We start from the raw sequence: 14721 nt of genomic DNA on the forward strand, positions 1-14721 counted from the left end.
AAGTTGGAGGAGGTGCAAGGGTCAACAGAAGATGAAAAAGGAATGGACATAAGAGAAAGATACAGTGCCAAGGAAGTGGATAAGAAAGAGGTGAAGAAGAAGCCAGAATGAGGAAGGGCAAGACAATACAGCTTAGTATTTTTGTAGTTTTCAAGATACTAGAGCCTGAAACATATAACCTTAGTAATGAAAAGCTTCATTAATCAAAGAAAATGCATTGGATGCATTGCATGGATTCAACATATGCATGAGCATGAAGGATCCTATATAGGAGATTCACAAACATCACAAGAATCACTTTTATCAGGGCTGGGTATCAAACCTTCATTGGAGTTCTTTCCATGCTGAGCACATGAGGCAATGAGGTCTCTCCAGGAAAGATGTTCCAGTAAGGATTCAGGGAAGATTTGCTAGTCTGACAGCCAGACCTTGTTTGCGACACCTGATATTCTGAAGAGGTCTCCCATCCAAGCACTCGAGTGTTTACTCAGAATTATAGTCACATTTCCCTCTTCAATCAATTTGTTGTCTGGATGCTTGGGTTTAAAAATATATGGCCTTTTAAAGGATTGGCCTGCTAAGCTATAATGGGTTTTGCTAAAAAATATGTCAAAGCAAGACATTTTCTTTGGAGGTAGTGCTGATAAGTACTGATAACATGCGGGTGTTTAGCAGATATACTGTTTACCATTGAAATAAATCATGAACAAAATTATTGTCAGCAGTAATGTTTTGACCTGATGATGGTGCCAGATGAAAGTCAGAGGATCAGCAAAGTCAGTACAATTCACCCTGAGGAGGACATGACATGAGAAGCCCTGACCCAATTTTATGGCAATTCAACCAATAGTTAACTCTAAACACAACCAACCTTGCTGTTGTATTCAATACAGTTCAATTCAATTCAGTTTATTTGTATAGCACCAAATCACAATACAATCATATCAAGGCAGTTTACACAAAAGAAAAAGGCAGAGGAAGAGTCACAGGATCATCAAGGTTTTGAGGGTGTATCATCAGGAAAGAAAGAAAATGCTGTGCCAATTCATCAAGTGGATGTAAATTTCAATCTATAAACTCTTAGGCTGCTTTTCTGCACAGAATCACATGTGAAAGGTAGATGTAGGTGTAGAGAACAAAAATGTCAGTGTACTGTGTAAGTGCTGTGTCAGTGCAGGTGTGGCCATGATTAAATGTGAGTAGACTAATAACATCTGCTTGACCTTGGCATTTTTGCTGCTGTCATCAACAGGATAAATGAGCTCCTTTCCCATAGTGATTTTGCGGCATGATTGTATGAACACCCACTGATGCAGACTACCAACAGCATGTTGCTTGACCCTCATGTCTTCACCTTTATGTGGACACTTCGCTTGCACTGGAGAGGAAGAGGGCCAGAGTGAGAGAAGGACAAGCAATGCTACATCAGAAAGAAAGGGAGCAATTAAAAGAGACATATATATGAGCTGGACCTGTGCATAAACGACAACTGACTGAAAGTGATAGATGTTCTACTACTAAAACTAAAATGTTGTCTTACAATTTGTTACCAAATAAAATTTATCAAAATAAAAATAACCTGGACATAACCTTACATCTTAGACTGTGTATCTGAAGGTGGAAAATGTGGTTCTGAATTAAGAATTCATTCCTCTGTCATTGGCCAGTCCCATGGCCAGCCTAAACCTATTGACCTTGCAAGCTTGGAATGAGACATTTTCTCTTGGTAAATGTTTTGCATGGTTAGCGACAGATTGAAGTAGTTCCTGATCAGCAGCATGAGCACAGGTCAGCTGGAGCAGTCCAGGCAGCAACAGATGGTGAATGAGGGAGTGAACATAGGGAAGGAAGTAAGACGGGATCAAAAGGAAGAGAGGAGAAGAAGGTAGGCAAAAATTAAACAAACAATGGGCAAGAAGAGAAGATCAACCACCGTATCTGCTGGATTAACAAGGTAGTGAAGTAATGATAATGTTGATGTCAAGGCCAGGGGTCACCTAAGCAGAATTTGCATCAGTGAGTTTATAGTTCAGAGGCTCCACGGTTGCCATAGTAATCAGCTGCACTTTCAGGAGAGGCCTGTAGAACCATTTGTCAGTCTTTGATGTGTGAAGTTGGAGACTTGAATTAATGTGTTATTGCATGGGGACACGCTTGCATGTGTATGCATGCTCATGTGTGACTATACCTCTGTTTATTTACATCTGCTAGTGTTCACAGTATGTCTGCCTTCACCCATCATGTGTTTTTTACTGTTTCTGAGTTAATGACTGAAAAGGTGTAACCCAGTTTTGCCTGGGCAGTAACAACTGGCAGACCGGCAGAGCGGCGCAATATTGTTTGAAAAGATATTGTTCCAACCTGGGTAGAGGGCATGACGGGCTGTTTATATAAACTCTCATCAGTAGCTGCTGTTTTTGCACACCAACAAATCCTCTTCTGCTCTCTGATTCCCCACCGGGACGCCAGCTGTTCCCACATCTTACCCCGTTCTCTTTCCTTCACATTAGGTTTCACATCCAGCACTGGCAGATCTGTGTGTTTGCATGTGGGTGGATTGAAGTTGTGTGTTCATCCTTGTTTTTAATGTCTTTGTCAGGGTACATGCAGTGTCTCTCCGGCCTGCCCTGGCGTATCCACTCACTGCCTGTGTGTTGTGGTTTAATGTTTTCTTCTGCTCCTCATTTAAATGTTAAACCACCTCCTGGTGGGAGCCATTTGTCATTGGGACACATGAATACATTATCAAAGCCCCAGTCATCTGCGTCATCTGCACACACACACACACACACACACATACTTACGCACATGCAGTCTTCAATGTCTGATGCCACGGAACCTGCTATTAAAAACTCCTTGAGTTATGCACAAAGGAGCTGATCAGTGTTTGCTTTGAACACATGGACATAAGCAGAGACCTCCATTTAGCCTCAGAAGTCTGTAGGGGTTAGGGTTAGAGTAAGGGTCTAGGAAATGCATTATGTCAAAGAGTGTCCTCGTAAAGATAGTAATATGAGTTGTGTGTGTGTGTATGTGTGTGTGTGTGTGTCCATGTGTTTGGTATTACTCACATTGTGGGGGCCAAAACCTGCATGATTACACTGTGGGGAACCCACCATGTACATCATTTTAGGATCACCACTTGATTAAAGGGGTAAGTGATAATTGGTGTGAGTCTCCAGAAAGTGATTGTTAGTCATTGTAACGTCCCCACGAGGAATGGAAACAAACATGCTTGTCTGTCCGCACAGTCAAAGAAAGCTTTGTTAATTACAAGAATATTAGGTATTACACAGACTCAGACTGCGAGGTGTGATCAGTCTCAGCATTCATCACAGTCAGCTCACATCCACTCTGGTTCGAATCAAAAGCAGGCAGAAAAAGGGGAGAAGGTATGCATTATAATGGGGCACAGAACAAAAATCTTTGGAGCTCAGATGGATGTTAAATTAAATAGGACTGTGTGTGTGTGTGCGTGTGTGCGTGTGTGTGTGTGTGTGTGTGTGTGTGTGTGTGTGTGTGTGTGTGCATGTCTGTTTGCAGTACGTGTATCTGTCCATCTCACTGTGACAGGTCCACATAATAGGTTCATCATCTCTTCTCTCAAAGGAGAGAAAAAGACCGATAGTGGTATCTGGCTGTCAGTAGCAGCGATATCCCTTTGTGTGTGTGTGTGCGCAAGCACACCTTTGTGTGTCTCTACATGCATCCATATTTGTGTGTGATGTCTGCCACTGTGCTGCCTCATTGCCATACTGCGAACCAGTGTGCCGCTCATTGTCGTAATGGACTGAGTAATTTCCCTGTTTCAGACCAGCCCTGACAGTGGTTTTCACTGCTTTCTGTCATGTCACCAGCGCACAGTGAGCCAGTCTGGCAGGCTAAATGCAGATAGATAAGCTCATGTTGTGTTCTTAGCCAGCTGTGATCAAGTTGTCTCAACCTACAGCAGGGAAAGAATGAAGCAGCAGCAGCAGTGTTTACAGATATCAGAGATTTTTTTTTTTTTTATTTGGCTTTTAAATATAAACTGAGACTCCCCTAAACCCTGATTTTTTTTTTTTTTTTTTGATGAATCAGTACTTGATTATTAGTCGGATTTGCTGCTGAGGTGATAGCAGATAAAGGCATAGAGAATGCTAGAAATCAGCCATGACTGTCTACTATAACTTTCCAAAGAATTCATTATACAAGAGCCAAGAGCACAGGAGCTTAAGAGCAGACTGACTCTAATAGAATGGTAAATATAGTAACAGCTCAGTGTCAGGAAGATAAAAAGAGAAACATGGAAGAAAATGAGAAGGAAAGAAGAGACAAGTTAGAGAGAAAGTGACAGGTGAAAATGAAAAAAAAAATGATGGGACAAAGGAATGAAGTGAATTTTTTTTGAGAAGAAAATTGAGAGAAGATTGTAAGTTTTGCAAGACGGTATTTTGACTACAGCAGAGTTATATGATTTCTGGAAGTGTTTACTGCCCCCCTCTTGTCATTTACTCTATCTATATCTCTTTCGCACTTGGCAATCTCTTTATGGAGACAGCCACAGAGGTGAGCGGGTTAACTACCTTGCTGAAATGTGTTCTTTCTCAGCCAATCAATTATGACCCTGTGAAGCAGTAGGTAGGGGTGACGCCACCGTGAGGGAAGGGTGCAGGGTAGGGAAACAAGGCATCTTGACCCAGGATAATGGCAGTGTAATGGGATATGCTCTGAGAAGCACAGAGGATCACAGCTCGACGCTGTCTTGCCTTCTGCTGCCGCCGCTGTCTTGCCGCACTGCCTCATTAACCCCAAATGCACACTGTGTCTTTCTCACTTTAGTAGAACCTCCTCAACCTCTCTCTCTCTCTCTCTCTCTCTCTCTCTCTCTCTCTTCCTGTCCCTCTCTGACTGCCTCTGTCTTTCATTTCTCGACTTGTTTTGGAACCTCTTGGGGAACTCGCAACCTTGTAAACAGGCTCACATTATGTCTGTGATTAAAGAATATCTTTGTTCAGCTTTGCCGGAGAAGAAACATCTCTCTCTGTTGCCGGGCTCTGTCTCTCTTGTGTCCTTGGAATACTGATTCATCCACAGATCAGAAGTTATCACTGTGCCTGGCACGCAAAAACAAATACGCCTCTGCCCACTCAGCAAGAGAGCCTTGTCTGAGTGCAGTGATACCAGGCTACTTATTTTATAAAACACTGACACTGCTGGTTATGTTGAAAGTGAGCGTAGTCAATAAAATTTAAATTGAAAAAGTGCCCCCACCTTCATACCCAGCCTATTCCTACCAGGGCTCCCCATGTGTAGATGTGAGCAGCTTTGTGTGTAGCTTTAATGACAGGAATCTAAATGAAATGAGATGAGTGGGTAGTGGAGATGGAGAGGGATATATAATGAAAAATGAAGTCAGATGATGGAGTCAGTCAAACACGGTCGATGGAGGATCTCTTTCATTTTATCTAGGAAGTATGTCATTAGACATAGGAAATCTGTCAGAGGCGGATTTTCTGATGAAGAGTTCAAGTCACCATTTGTGTATGGTAGTGTGTATGATTGCGGTGGTGGGACTGCTGTGTGCAGGGTGGTTTAATTACACAATCTCACAGTTTCTAAGTTGCTGTAAGGGCCACTTCAATTAACACCTTCTCAGCAGGGAACTGCTCAGTTTCATCTGTGATATTCCCTTCCCCATGTTCATGTTAAAACTCCCCCAAGTATTCTACATACACACATAAAAAGTAACTTAGTAACTGGTGTTACATTGATAATGTCTGATTTTGTAGGCCTGAAACAAATACTATGTCTTAATTAAAGGAATATTTGACATTTTGGGAACTGTACCTCGATGATAGATACCTGTTTGTTATAAGACTGCAGCGAGCAGCTATGAGGGGTTAATTAGTCTGGTACTTTCCAAAGGTAAGACAATCCACCTGCCACAACCAGCAGGGGTGTTTAAAGGCAAATGCAAACTTGGTTGCACCTGCCAGTGATAAGAAAATTGTAAATATGATAAACATTAAACCTGCTCTACATCCACATTTTTGTGTTGTCATCTTAGCATTTAGCTCACACAGCTGCTAGCATGACTATACACTGTTAATAAATCACTCTTTGTGGGAGACGACCTGCTAACTGCAGATGCTACTATACATGCCCTGCTTAAGCTATGAAGAGGAGGTGGGATCGGGTGACCTGTCAACCACATGAGTGAATTTTTTTCGACAAAGTGCTCCAGACTGCATTGACCTGACTGAGAGCCAATCTCGATGTGAACTGGACCACCTCCAGATGTGGTCTGGACAATCTGTTCTTTTTTCTTACTACCTGCTATTGACATGTGTTTCCCTTATCCATATGGGATATCCAGATACAGATTACATGTTAATGGCAGAGGTGTGTGCAGGTGTGTGCGTTATACCAGGACCCAGAAAGTGAAGCAGCTTAATGGAATACAACACTTTTACTGTTTACGCTTGTGATTTTCCAGATTTGGCATGTCTACATATAGACAATATAGACAGCTATGGACAATCTGGCAGAGACTGAGTTAACATGGCCCATATTTAGTTGTATAGATAGGGGAATTTAGAGCCTTTAATAATTTTTGGATGTGTAACTCATTTTCACTTATTGCAGTTTGTCGCATGTAGCTACTGTGGAAATCTACGAACATAAACTTTAAAAGGAGCTTATTCTAATGTTTGGCACTGTAGGCTTAATCTTGCTCAAGTGATGTGAATAGTGTGAGTTTAACAAACTTGCTAATTAAAGTAGTTTCACTTGGGTGTGAAGAGACTTTTTTTTTCATTTGGATCTGGCAGTTTATCTCAATAAAAATCCTTTAACAGGCCGAAACAAAAAAAAATCTCCCAAGGAAGGCAATTTTCGGGTTTAATTAGCACAAAAGAGCTTGCAGTATAAGCCTACCTTGAGCTGTATCAATACAATCCTTCTCCAATCACTTGGTGTAACAGCCAGCAACTGATAACCCAAAATCTATTCTGAAAGTAATTTGCCATACTAGCAGCTATGCACCTGTCCCTAGGACTGCTTCTCTCCCCTAAGTCATCTCTCTTAATGGCTTGTGCCTATTGTAATTGGCTCTTGCTGGTTTCATTTACAGTTTTGATCAGCCAATCAGATTAGCAGGGTGTCATGTGATAGTGTTTGTTGAAGCCCTGAGGAGACTGATGAGTGATGGGACAGAATGAAGTGGGTTATCTGAAGGGAGTTTTAACAAGGTCTGGGACTCAAGACAGATAGAGCAAATACAAAAACCAAATAGGATACCATCTAACTCATCTACAGTGAGTGATCAGAATGGCAGAAGTAGCTGCTCTTTCATATGAAATACACAGATCAAAGGAAAGAGCAGTGGAAAATATGAAACATTTTCTTGTAAAATACAGATTTTTATCACTTAGAGAATAAAGTAGAATAGAGTATTTGGGGGTGTAAGTATCAGACCTTTTCACACTGTCTTTCAGTCTAGGAAAATCCAGTCTATATAAAGGCTAAGGATATTTAAATAAACTGTTGTTTTAGTGTGAGTTTTTTTGTCATGTTGAGAAAAAATCATCAAAGGCAGTTTTTCTCACTAATTGCTTTTCTTTCTTTCCTATTTTGTTTCCTGAGAAAAAAAAAACAGAATACTTTAATGAAATTTTCTTTTGGAATGGTTATGTGGAGTTTCACATCTCCATAAGAGTATTTCTTCTGTTTTCAAAGCATTAATAATTTTATGCACACTATGCGCATGGTATGGTATGAAACATATACTTGTACATGAAACATATACTTGTACATGAGAAGTGTTAGTTGTGTTTCTTGGGTTTTTTGGCATCTTATTGTGTGCAGTTTCATTTTCTGTGCTGTGATTCATCCCCTGGTCTTACTGTGTAATGCTGGTCTGTGGTGGTTGTGCAAGCATATTTCCTAACCAAGGACAATGCAGAACAACACTGTTCTGCATGTAACAAAGGGAAAAGGAGAAAAGGGGTATCCCAGTGTGACTGTGTACAGATCTCAACATAATGTGTAGTCGCTGTGGCCCATGCTGCAACTGGATGGAGTCATGTTACAGCTTTAACAAGAATGGACTCAGGAATCTGTTTCAGTAAATGAAGAGAAATTGGAAAATGCAGCAGTGCATGTGTGTATTACTTTTCAGGCTTGTGTGGGTGGTAATAAAGTTTTTTCGTGTGCTATGCACAGTAAAGTGACAAGAAAAAAGATTTTCCAGCACAGTAGACACTTCATATAATTATATAATTTTCAAAATCACTTCCTTTCAAAGCTCTTTTCTTCCTGCTCTCATCTCCTCCCTTTCTCATTTTAGATTTTACCTTCATTTATCTTTTCTCGTTCTCCTCTACCACCTTGCTGTAGTCCACCTGTGAATTAGTCTTCCAGACTGTTTAGCTGCTGTGTGATGTATTGTGACATTTTCCAATGAGCCATTCCTCATACGTGAGCCCTGCTTCTGGCTTCCACTAGTCCCAGCTTGTTGTTATTTCATTTCCTTCATCATCCACTTTTATGTGGCTGAGGAAAATAATCATAGTAATAACAATGCTGAGTATTTTTTGCCAAGGGCATCATCCACTGGATGTTTGTACCTAAGCTGTCCTGGCATTTAATGGTTATTCTAATGAGAAAAAGAAATGTAGCCAGATAAAAATAGTCTTTTTTCAGCTTTGTCCTTGGTGGCAAACTGGGCGTTTTTTTAATCTTGTGAATTCACCGTTGGCCACGGGTGCACTTGCCAGACTTATTTCACAGTAAGAGAAACTTATCAAATGTATGACTTCGCCAAAAATGAAAATGGAACTGGCTGTACTCCTTCCCCACTTCAAATTTGTTGTGCTTCCTGCCCTTACCTCCTCTCATAAAACTGCTACAACACATTTTCCCCGAGGAGGAAAGACCAAGCACAAACAGATCATGGATTTTATACTCACCATAGCATGCAGGGGCAGAAATTGGTACACTTCATCCTGCTGCTGGACACAAACCTGTCTTTCATTCCTTGTCGACAACATTGGGAGGAGAAGTGCAGACAACAGAAAAAAAGAACTTTAAAGTGATAACAACAAAAAGTGACAGACAGAAAGAGAGCGTTAGCCTAAAGCTAAAGTTCTGGGAGCAAAAGAATGTTTGGCGTGAGGCAGTGGAGAAAAAGAGGGATATGGAGAGGAAGCTCAGTTTGTACCCTGTAGCTGTGGATAAGCCCCGGCAGCCTGAGGAGTTAATCAGTCTGCCTGCTCCTCTCATCTCTGGGCAGAAGGGAGAATAACAGCGCTGTCTAACTGCCAGCCAGTAGCAGGAGGAGGTGTCAAGAGTATTGGTGGACAATGGGCGATGGAGAAAGAGGACAAAACCAAAGCAGGAGGTTGGAGGTGATGATGTTGCCCTATGCTGCTTTTTTTCAACTTATGTTTTTGCCTGTAACCATTGTTTTGTTCTTCCACATATTACTGACTTCAGAATCAATAAATATACTATAAAACATTTTTTTTCCTGAATATCGTGACCACTCCGAGTTTGAAAATATCTATATTCCTTAACTCTGTTAAAAAGTCATATGTCTCTCTTTTACTGTCTATAGGCAAGTATTATTTAAAATAGCATGCCATTATTGTGTGGAGGGATTATATTTTACAGTTCTGTCAGCCAGCTCAATGCTGATTGGACAGTTACTCCCCACAAGTACAAGCTAATCTCATGGCAGAGAAACTTAAAATGAAAACATAATGTTGCAGGGTGGAGGTGGGTTTTATAAAACCTTCACACCAGTTTTATGAACATTCTTTGGAAATGAGTAGTGTAACAGGGCTGTATCAGAACAAAACGTTGAGCTGTGTATGTCATCTTAAATTGGACATTTTATTATTACAGGGCACACCTGATATACTAAATATGTTTCACTGAGTTTGTGATATGTTGAGTGCAGCACCACTACTGGAGTTGTCTGCCTAAACTGACTCATAGGCTCCTTTTAATACTGAGGGACTTTGATGGAGACAATTAAACCTAATCTCACTCATTAATTAGTGTAATTCCCGCTGTGAAACCATTTTATCACACTCAGTCTCCACTTACGTAATGTTCATTTTAACTATAGACTAACATTTTCAGTGACAATAATATGTTATTAATTATCCCATTTGTGTAGTAAACAATTTTTACTTGAATAGAAGTTACTTAGCTTGTGCAAGTTTGAAAACTTTCTGCGTTGCTACAACCAAATTAAACCAATAAGAAAAAATGCAGAGCAGCCCATGAAAAAAGGAGAGGAAAAAAGTGCATTAGTGCACTTTAAGTCATTTTAACCTGTCAGCAAGATGCAAAATGTTAGAGCTTCAAAGATGACTGGATTACTGTAAATTGGACAAAACCTAATTTACTTGCAGGCACACTAGGATTAAACTTTATAACACATTGCAAATCCCAAGGCTGACCACTGCTGAGGGGAAGCAAACTATACAAAAGACAGAAAGGCATGGGCTGGGCAGAAATATGTCTCTCCTAATAAATAGAGGCTGTACTGCAAATGAGTATAGTGCTATGAATTTTCCCCAATGCTAGCAGTGTGGTTCTAGAAATGCCAGTGGTGTTTTGTTGGGCATTCATGGCCCCCAGAGAATGAAAGCTACTGTTTTTAAGGATCCCCTGACTTTTCGTCTAGTGCCACCGTAGGGCTGTAATTTTTGTTCTTGTCACATTCACGTCACAATCCCAACCCTTTAGGATGAAATGTATCGGTTTTGGTGGTGCCTCATTTTAGTGTCATCACCATCATCATACAAATTTGCAAATAGACCAGTTCTTTATTTTATGAGCACATACCAGTAAATCAAAAGGTGAATACAGTATTATGACAGTTGAGATCTCTAATAAGTGAAAAGCAAAGTAAATGAATAAATAAACAGTTATGGCTATAGAATAACCAAAAATCATTACAGAGCTTAAAAATAGCAGGTTCATAGACATACAGCTATGAGTCCTCAGGGCCAGCCCATCCAACAGGCAATACAGACTACTGTAATTGTCACTGTGAGTACATGTTTTATCTGAATTACTCGAGGAAGAGACAGAAGACGGGCAGCACGGTGGATTAGTGGTTGGCACTGTTGCCTCACAGCAAGAAGGTTTACCTCCCGTCAGGGACCTTTCTGTGTGAAGTTTGTGAATTTTGCGTGTTCTCCCTGTGTTTGTGTGGGTTTTCTCCAGGTACTCTGGTTTCCTCCCACAGTCCAAAAACATGTATGTCAGGTTGATTGGTGACTCTAAATTGCCCATAGGAGTGAGTGTGAGTGTGTGAGGTTGTTTGTCTCTATGTGGCCCTGTGATGGACTGGTGACCTGTCCAGGGTGGACCCCTGTCTTTCACCCAAAGAGAGCTGGGATAGGCTCCAGCAGATCCCTGTGACCCTAATTAGAAATAAGTGGGTATAGATAATGAATGTGTGGATGAAGACTAAAGACAAACATGCATACACAGCAGGATTAAATGTATACTTCCTTAGAGGCAGTAAGCGTGGAGCTTTGTCCTGTTTTTAAACTTGTTTTACATGGTCAATCTGTGTTTTGTGTTCTTATGGGCTCAGAATTTTATACTGACATTTTTGCAAAAACTTTACTTGTAGATTGAAACCTCTGTTAATTAGACAGTAAGCCTGTGCTACCAACCAGAACAGTTTGGTTACTACGTTGTGATGAATACATTTGCACATCGAACACTGAACAACTCCATTGAACAACTCCAGCAAGTCAGTAATAGGACAGTTTTTTATATTCATGATCCTGAAAATGATCATCTGCTTTTGGCAGCACAGTAACTTCCTCCATGTTCCTTCTTCCTTTAATATCATCTGCTTTACTTTTTATTTTCTTTTTAGTGCCTAACATGCAGAGTTGGATAGACGTACTGTTGCTGAAAAGATCCATAAATTTCCCGTCTCCTTTAGCAACTTGCAGTGTGTTTAATCAGAACTTTAGTGACAAAGCGGTGTGAGGCAGAGGCCAGCAGACAAGCGTCACTGATGCTGAGGGAGGATGATAATGACACAGGCATGATGCAGTAGACCTAAGGAGGATCAGAAGAGAGGAGCGGAGAAATAGAGTGATTAGGTGTGGGTAGTATTCATTTAGGAAGACAAACAGCTTCATTTAAAGCTAGCCAAGCACAGAAACAGCCTCTCCTACTGTCAAATGGGTTGAAATTTGCATCTTTTCCACTGACAGAGATCCAGTCTCCATCCACAAACCCTTGGTCTCATGTCTGAAGTGATAATACATTATCTAGGGTCTCGCATGAAGAGCTACCATCTTTGATTTGCTTTTGAAAACATTTTCTGTCTGCTTTTGCTGAAGTAATTCCTCTTCTACTCTTGATCTGCTGCTTACCGGTATATTGCCACAGCCATACTTATCTACAGTATAGTTTAAGGGCTGTTGGCTGTTTTTGTTTTCACTCCTTGTGTGCATAGAGAAAGCAACCAATTGCAGAGATAGCAGTCATTTCATGATTATTATACAGGAGAAATACCAAACTCGCTACCATTACATTTGATTTGATCATGGGTTCTCACAATCACAGTCTGCTGACAGTTTTACAGCTGGGAATGAAAACATTTTGAGCTTAGCAAACAAACAGATTATGATGATTATCCAATAAACACTGTTGTTGTACATATGATTTTCTTTTCTGCAGACAGCTATAAAGGAATCTTATGCAGAAAATGTTTTAGTTACAGGTAAATATAGAAATGTCTGTCTCAACCATCCTTCATTCATTACTCTTATTTTCTCTGTTCTGACTGAAAATTGTGTGTGTTGCTATACCCAACTGGAGTTTCAAATAAGGGTGTTTAAAAAAATCTGATCAAAGTTTATTTAATTACTATTACCACTGCTACTTTTGTTCTTGCAACTGAGTATTTCAGCTTTGTAATTGACCCAGTGCATGTGGGCTGGTGGGAATGCAGAGAGGAAGAGTAGCCTCTTGTATCTGTGTGGGAAGGTGTCTGTATGGGTGTATATGAAGTTGGATTACTGCCATTATTGTAGCCAATCAGCACCTACACCTACCTTGAAGGTTTCCGCTACACTTCACATACTGGATACTCATGCATTCACACAACTAATAAATGTTTAGCTTTGGACACTTGCCTCCATTGCCCCACTGGATGGATATAGCATTCTGGGCAACAATTTATGATGCTTCTGTTTAAGAGGCTGTGTTTGGGAAAAAAAAAATGCAGCATGGGGATGAAACATTTTCCATGTGAAGTATTTTCAGGTATGCCTGACACTTCCATTATTTTGCCTGGGGAATTTTTCAAGGTAAGCAGTTATTGTACAGAGAAAGAACTTGCAGTATGTGGCATAAGACTAGTGCAGTGCTTGTTTATACCCATGCTACACTCTATATGACATTGAAAGTGCAATATATATCCTTTACCGTGACTAGCACATCACTATTTTCCCACTTTGTAGATGCCAGTACTAGAAGCCATTAGAATTTAGGTTAATGTTACTGACCCTTTATTGGATGTGGGGACACTAACACACCAGAAACTACAGACTGCGTTACACATGATAGTGTAACATTTGTTAAATTTATTGGTTGTAGATGTCTTTTTTGTCACTATATATGAGTATATATAGAGGTTCATATTTAAGCTCAGATCCACCACCAGAGGCCTGGGAGCCTGAGGGTCCTGCACAGTATCTTAGCTGTTCCTAGGACTGCACACTTCTGAACAGATATCTCAGATGTTGTTCCTGAGATCTGTTGGAGCCACTCTCCCAGTTTGTGGTCACAGCTCCAAGTGGTCCAATTACCATGGGGACCACTGCCCATTCACCTTCCACATCTTTTCCAGCTCTTCTTTTAGCCCCTGGTATTTCTCAAGTCTCTTATGGTCCTTCTCTCTGATGTTGCACTTGGAATTGCTACATCTATCACTGTTCTACTGTTTGTCAACCACCTTCAGGGGTGTTTCCCATTTTTACCTTGGGACTTTCAGTCTATTATTGGCATGGATGTTTCTGTACCGTATGCTGGCCACTTGGTTGTGGCATTCTATGTATGCTCTGGCTGCTAGTATCATACACCCTGCTTTTTGCACAGCCTGCATATGGTATCCTGTCTGGTCTGATACACCGCTACTGACCTTGTACTTAGGGCTTGTTCCTGTGCTGCCATGATTAGTGCTCCTTTGATGTCTTTTAGCTGTCTTTCTGCGTTGTCCAGCCACTGCTAGGATTTTTCAATATTGGCCACTTCTTCCATCTGTTGGTGGTGCATACCTTGCAGGAGTTTGTCCTTCTATGATGACTCCTACTTTTCCTTTTCTGCTGCCTGAAGTATTTGCTAAGTACATCATTGCTTGGGCCCATCTTCCTGATGTAGTCAGTACTACTGACTACTACTACTCATGTAGTGTTGGCCTCCTTCTTTCCATTTAGTGTACAGTCTCAGGATCCAGGATTTAGGGTGACACAAACCATCTGTATATTCAAAGAATTTTTATTGTCTTGATATCAGTGGCCTCTACCTCCATTTTTTGGCCAGGCTTTTATTATGCCAGCATGGTATCTGCTGATTTCTCAGGACTTGCTTTATTCTTTGTAGGTTTTTGGCATTTGTTGTTCTCCTTGTGGACTCTCCATGGTCCCCATTTATCTGTAGGATTCCAAAATGCTTGTAGCTGTCCTCAACGTC

General features: G+C 40.7%; 1 protein-coding gene across 2 annotated transcripts in view; it reads left to right on the forward strand.

The window, feature by feature from the left end:
* The window catches only part of cdh13 (cadherin 13, H-cadherin (heart)), a 365066-nt gene that overhangs the window by 262873 nt on the left and 87472 nt on the right, over positions 1–14721 (forward strand). The gene's annotated exons all lie outside the window — the stretch shown is intronic.

The sequence above is a fragment of the Mastacembelus armatus genome, chromosome 6 (genome assembly GCF_900324485.2).
Source record: "Mastacembelus armatus chromosome 6, fMasArm1.2, whole genome shotgun sequence".
NCBI lineage: Eukaryota > Metazoa > Chordata > Actinopteri > Synbranchiformes > Mastacembelidae > Mastacembelus > Mastacembelus armatus.